The sequence below is a fragment of the Nicotiana tabacum genome, chromosome 3 (assembly GCF_000715075.1).
Source record: "Nicotiana tabacum cultivar K326 chromosome 3, ASM71507v2, whole genome shotgun sequence".
In the NCBI taxonomy this organism is placed as follows: domain Eukaryota; kingdom Viridiplantae; phylum Streptophyta; class Magnoliopsida; order Solanales; family Solanaceae; genus Nicotiana; species Nicotiana tabacum.
Genome location: NC_134082.1, coordinates 208,437,345 through 208,444,108, shown reverse-complemented (window position 1 = coordinate 208,444,108; position 6,764 = coordinate 208,437,345).

The window sequence follows — 6,764 nt, the reverse complement described above, 5'->3', positions numbered from 1 at the left end:
TGGTGCGGAAGATTGTAGGAGCATATCCCATGGAAAGATAGTATAAGTGTGGCATGTAGTCACCTAACTGATTAAAGATAGAAACCAAGTATGGAGATTGGGGTACTATCGTGAATGTGAGAGTTTATGCCTGAAGGGCGCTCGGTTCATTTGGTTGTGGACTATGGAAGTTTGTTCCGGACTTGACGGTTGTTCTTGTGTTATTGTGAATCTGTGCGGTATGATCAGAATTGGCTTGAGGTCTGTCGATGGATCTAAATGTGAATGTAGGCTTTTTATCAGGCTGGGTGTATTCATTTCAGCATAGCACTCCTTATAGAGGAGTATTCGGATGTTGGATGTTGTTTCGTCGTCAGCTATTTCATGTAATACTATATTGTGCCGTGTGAGTTGTGAAACAGCTTGATAAATTTCATATGTGTTGAGGTTCCATGTAGCGATGGTGTTATGTGTGAGCACGTGATTTTTGCCCTACATGAATTACTCCCATAAATTCAAACAAAATAATTTCTTTTCATTATTTGGAATTTTTGAGGATTTTGTGGCATTTTCTGATAATTGTTTGCATTTGTCTATGTATATTTATTTTATTTAATTAACGGAAAATACAAAAATATGTCGCATTCGCATTTAGGATTAAACTTTGAATTATTGAATTAAGTAGTAAATTAGTTATTTTATAAGAATTGAAAAAATCACAAAAATAGTTTAACTTGCACTCTTTAATTTGAATTTTGATTTTGAGTAATTTTCTTTTAATTTACTTGTGATTAATTGTGATAGTCTTTAATTAGTTTTAATTAGTGTTTTTCAGGTTAATTAGGTCCTAGGATTTAATTTATATTTTAATTTATTTTTGAAAAAAAAAGAAGAAGAAAAAGAATTAATTGAAAAAAAGGAATTGAAGAAGTTGTTTGGGCTACATTGTCTTAATTTGCCCATGTCCCAATATTTCTTCCCCAAAAACCAGGCTAAACCCGGCCCAAAAATCCCCCCTCCAATGTCCATCTAACCTAGGCCCAGACCCGCCTCACCCGGTCGGTTTCCCCCTAGTACCATACGATGTCATTTCATTAAGCTTGATCTGGGCCGTTGATATTGCCTAATCCAACGGATCAGAACTGGAGGGGGGGGGGTTTAATATATATATGTCCAAACGCTACCCTACCCCCCCCCCCCCATTTCATCGTTCCAACACCCCGTCCTCAGAAACCTGCCCTCAAACGCTAGTAGCCGCCCCAAAATTCCACCACCGTCCGGTGGTGGCGCCACCTCCAAACGCCACCAAAATCACGCCACCGAACCACCCTAGTTCCGAATCCCCACTCTGTTTCCCTCGAATGTTGCCCCAGCTCCTCGAATCTTAGATCAGAAACGAACCCCAGAAACCCCAAGTCAAGTTTTGGCAAAATTTCGTGCCGAATCTGAGTTTATTCGCGTGTTCTTCGTAAGAGCACATGATTAACCTCATATTTGGCCGGAAAATCCGAGGATCTGAAGCCTGAGATTTTAAAGCTAAACCCAAAACTGTACATGCATAGTTGTTCCTTGATAAAAAAAACAAGTATTTGACGTCATTTAGGAGTTCCAAGCCCAGGTTCAAGTTTCAGTTGGTAAGTCCGTCTTTCATTTCTTGGTCCATCTCTCCTCCTTTTTCTAGCCGATTCAATTAAAACACTGTTAATTAATGATCTTGTTACTTTAATTCATAAGTGTCAAGGTAATAGTCAGCGCAGAGTCAAATTGTTTACTCGTGTTGTTGGGTCAGAATTTGAGTTTCTGAATGTTCATTTGGACTGATTTGGAACCAGCCTTGGGCTTTTAAGTCATATCTGGCCCAATTCAAGATGCCCGGTTGTTTTGAGCCCAAGTTTGTTTGGTTGGGAAGGTAATTAACAGGGTTTAAAAGGGTAAATTGGGAAATCTAGGTAAAGAATCTCTCTATAACTGAAATAGGAAGCTTCCCAGAAGCTGTCATTAGGACTTAACCGAAAATCTAATAGTGCCTAGGGATATCTAAGCTATATTTCAAATGTAAAAAGGGTCTAATTGCAAAATTTAAATTCTTTGAGCCTGCCCTAATAGCTTGCCTATAAAGGCATCTTTTCTTGCCTTTCAAGGCAGACCCAAGAGATTTTAAGAGAAAAAAAATACAGAAAATACAAACGGCTGAGCTCTTTTTACTGCTTCATTGAACTTCTTCAGAAATCTTTGATTTGGTTATATTGTTGAAATAATTTGGACTTATCTGAGTGTGGAATGGGTGGAATTCGGTCTTCGGAAGTTGGTTTTTGAAATTGGCCTTAGTACTGTTCGCTTGGGAGCTGTTTTGGACTACGTCATATTATTTTTTGTTAAACTAGGCTATTGGTATTGAATCCTGCCGTATTGTTGCTGCTGTTTATTGCTTCTCACCTCTTTTTCCTCTTTGCAAATTCCAGGTACATGCTCTAAAATCTGTATACGGTGAATTGCTTGACTTGAAAGGTGAAATGGAAATGGAGTTGATGAGCTTGGCCTTAGTTTGTTATTCATTATTTAGTTCATCTCTTTCTGTTTTCTTCCTCTGAATCTCTAGTCTCTAAATCTGAAGAAAAGGTTCTTGTATTTAATAGGGGTTTGATACCTTACTTGCTTTGATATCCATGTAATGTGAAACTTGAAGTTGGATTTTCTAACTTTATGCTAGATTTGGACTTTCAGGAGTACATTTGAGTCCAGAGTACTAGTCAATTATGTGTGTATTAATTATGGACTGAAACTACTAGTTTAACTAATTAAATTTGTTTGGTTTGAATATATGTTTCATGGCTTTGGCAAATATAAGGATTTGATATTGAATGTGAGAAAACAGAGTGTGCTCTCAGTTTCTTCTATACTGATTGATTGAGCCCTTTGTGAACTCAACAAGAGTTTTGAATTGGTTTGTTTGTTTATGAGATATTCATTCTTTAAGTATAACAGCATGGACGCCTCACGAATAGGAGTTTAAGTTGTTAACTTTGAAGAAGAGCTAAAATAGGTGGCGAATTAATCTCATTATGCTTTGTAGTGAAAATTTGCAGCATGTTTCCATCAGATATATAGGCTCTATTCCCACGAATTGACTAATGTTTCAGTTTTAGATTCTGAATACTATCGTAGTAAGACACGGACATAAGGCTAAAGAGAATCAGTGCTTGATAGTGTAAATGCAGAATTGGTATTAACCCGTCTTTCGCAGTGATGGCTTCTGTTTAATTTGGTCTAGCTGTCTTCGCTTGTCATGGGCTTGTTCTTGAGCCCAAATTTTTATTGTTGCTAATGTTAACTAATAGGGGTGGCCCAGCTTCTGAACATCTAACGCCTTTCCCCCCTTCCCTAGCAGTTGAACACCTAGCCCTTAAATCGTGTTAGTTCAATTATTTGTGGTAATTAATTTGAGGCAAGCTATAATTAGACGCTTAGTAACAAATGGCTCTTGTGTTAATTTCATAATATAGATGTAAAATAACAAATATTCGTAGAGAAACCTTTAGGGCCTTTTAAAATACTATCGTGGTTGTGGACACGTTCGCGTGACATGATTACGGTTTCTAAAAATAAAATTGAAGTATGCGTTCGCGCAACTTCGAACAATTTCCTTTAACAATGGAAACATTTGCTGATAGGCCACTAATCTATTTTAAGAGTTTTGAAGCGTGCCATCTACAATTTAATTATTCATGGCCCTCATGTTAATAACCTAGATAAAAAATATGACAAATGTTGGTAGTTTGCTCTAGGCTCATTTAATACACTATCATGACCGCGTATACGTCCGCATACTTTGGCCAAACTTTCTTAACAATAATAAAGCATTATTAATTGTGGACACGTTCGCGTGACATGAGTTTTGACGCACCAAACAAATGGGTACACGTACGCGTGACCCGTTTTAAGATGATTTTTAATTTAAAAGCGGTAAAGGGTAAATGCACATAGGATTTAAAGTCAGTAATTAAACAATTTTAATAAGCCAAGTATGATCAGAGCGACCGTGCTAGAACTACGGAACTCGGGAATGCCTAACACCCTCTCCCGGGTTAACAAAATTCCTTACCCGGATTTCTGTGTTCGTAGAGCGTGAATAGAGTCAACTTTCCTCGATCGGGATTTTAAACCGGTAACTTGGGACACCATAAATTATCCCAAGTGACGACTCTGAATTTTTAAACAAACAAATCCCGTTTCGACTGTCCTTTAATTGAAAAAACTCCCCTATATTTATACCCTTTACGGGGTGTAGGTAAAAAAGGAGGTGTGACAGCTCTGGCGACTCCGTTGGGGATCGAACCCAGAATCTCTGGTTCAGGGTTCAAGAATTCGAGCTTGTTAATGATTTTTACTTGGCTTCATTTATTGTTAATATTACTGTATTATGTGAATCTTTTGTGCTAAATGTTATTTGTTTACTGCTTTATTATTGTTTGAATTGTATATAACTGTCTTCTTACGCCACCCATCTGAGTCTTCTGAAAATGGCGCACACGTTCGCGTGGCCCGCTTTTTCTGTAGAAATTATGCCAAATAGAACGGGGTTGGGCAAGCGACAGGGCCGGGTAGACTTTAGTGCTCCCGGTACGTTGCCCCCTCCTTGGCCCCAGTTGTTCGCTCGGGTACCCCAAGTCTAGGCCAAAACCCCAGGATTTAAACCTAGAAAAACTCAGCTTCATGTTGGATCCCTAATTGGAATATTTGTTTGCATCATGTGCATTTGACTTAGGGGACTCAACACAAGGGTTAGGTCCGTCTAAGATAGGTGTGCCCGAAATAACAGACCATCCTGATGCATTTTATGTGCTATGTGAACATTTATTTATTTTGGCTTGCATGCTGACCGGCTAGGGAAAATAAAGCGAAAAAAGGGGAAAACCAAGAGTGATATAGGGGAGGAAATAAAACCCGGTTCTAAACATCCCGATATTTGAAAAGCGTCCTGAAACTCTGCCCAAAATTTTTCAAAAAGAGTTATTTTAAAAGAGTCAAACACTGTGTTCTTTCAAATATGTCAAAACTGACCGAACTACGCAGGTCTGATTCTCACCAAATGTGGGATACGTAGGCAACCTACATAAGGTTCGACCTTATTTTTGAAAACCAAAAAAAACAAGAAAAGAGGGTCGGTGGTCGATTGAATGCAATCTTGATTTTGGTCAAAATAAGCCGATCCAGCTTCGGCTATGTCTTAAACCGTTCTTGCCGAGGTAGCCTCAGAGTATTTTTCAGTTGTCGAAAGGCTATTTTTGTAAAAGAATGGACAAATTTGTGAGGGGTCATAAAATAATTCCCTCGGCCTCAAAATTCGCGTGAAATTGGAAAGGGGCCGCATTTGCAAAAACAACCATTTGGCTAAAGTTGGCATACATGGAAAGAGATTATGGTTCTTTTCTTCTTTTATTTTCTCTTTTTTCTTTTCTTCTTCAAATAATTGTTTACAAAAGGGTCAACTCAAGTCAACCCTAACCTTAATCTTCCACAGGAACAAATGAATGTCATCCAAGAACCACCAGAAGTGGTCAAGGAATAGGCTCGGCTACACTTGCGTATGTGGTGGAATGATCTAGACGAAGATGGTCAGAAATGGGTGAAAAAGCACTTGGGTGCTCTTATAGACATCTTTGAAATCAAACCACGGGAAGATCTGATCAAAGCTTTGGTAACGTTTTGGGATCCTGTCCACAATGTCTTTCGTTTCTCAAATTTCGAGATCACCCCTACTTTGGAGGAGATAACCGGGTACATTGAATTCAGACAGGATTTGAGGAAGCAACAACTTATATTTCCAAGAGTTCCATCGGTGCACAAGTTCTTTGACCTCCTGAATATTAGTAAACAGATGAATAAGGAACGTGTGAGCAACGGGTGTTGTGCTTTCCATTTCTTATACTTCAGGTTCGGGCATTCTGCTGGTTTTGAAACACACGAAAAAGGTCTAAGCAATAAACAAAACAAAGGCCTTTGGCAAGTTCATCGCCGGTTTGCATTTATTGTGGCATTCTTGGGGATCATGGTTTTTCCAAATGAGAAAGGGACGGTGGATATTCGTATGGCTAGAATTGCACAAATCCTTACTACCAAGGAAAATCATACACTTGCCTCATTGGTGCTGGCAGATATCTATCGAGCATTGACTTTGTGCAAAGCAGGGGCTCAATTTTTTGAAGGTTGCAGTATCATTCTGCAAATGTGGTTGATCGAGAATCTTCGCCGTCATCCCAGATTCATGAGTTACGGTTCGAGCCCAAACAACTTCATCATTAGTTATGAGGAGAGGATAAAAGATTACAACACACCAGAAGGATTTGAAGCATGGGTTTCTCATTTGAAAGTTCTTGACGCAGGTCAGGTCGAGTGGACTATAGGATGGCTCCCGAGGACAGAAGCCATCTATATGACTGCTACCAAAGGACACCTGAGGATAATGGGCGTAAGGAGTATTCAGCCATATGCACCGCAGAGGGTCTTGAGGCAATTAGGAAGGTATCAGATTGTGCCTGAAGATGAAGATCTAAGCACCCAGGTCATAGAGTTGCATCCAGAAGCTGCGTTGCCTGAGGCTGTAGTTCAGCAGGATTGGAATAGCTGCCGGTATCTAAAAAATGGCACCCATGTACCAGACACCGCCAAGGGGGAAGTAGATCTAAATCATGCTGCTTGGTTTGAGAAATGTCTTATGTAAACAATGAGCCAGAGCCCATGAGGCCCGCCAAAAGGCCTCATGTTCAAGCCTTTGATGATAAAAT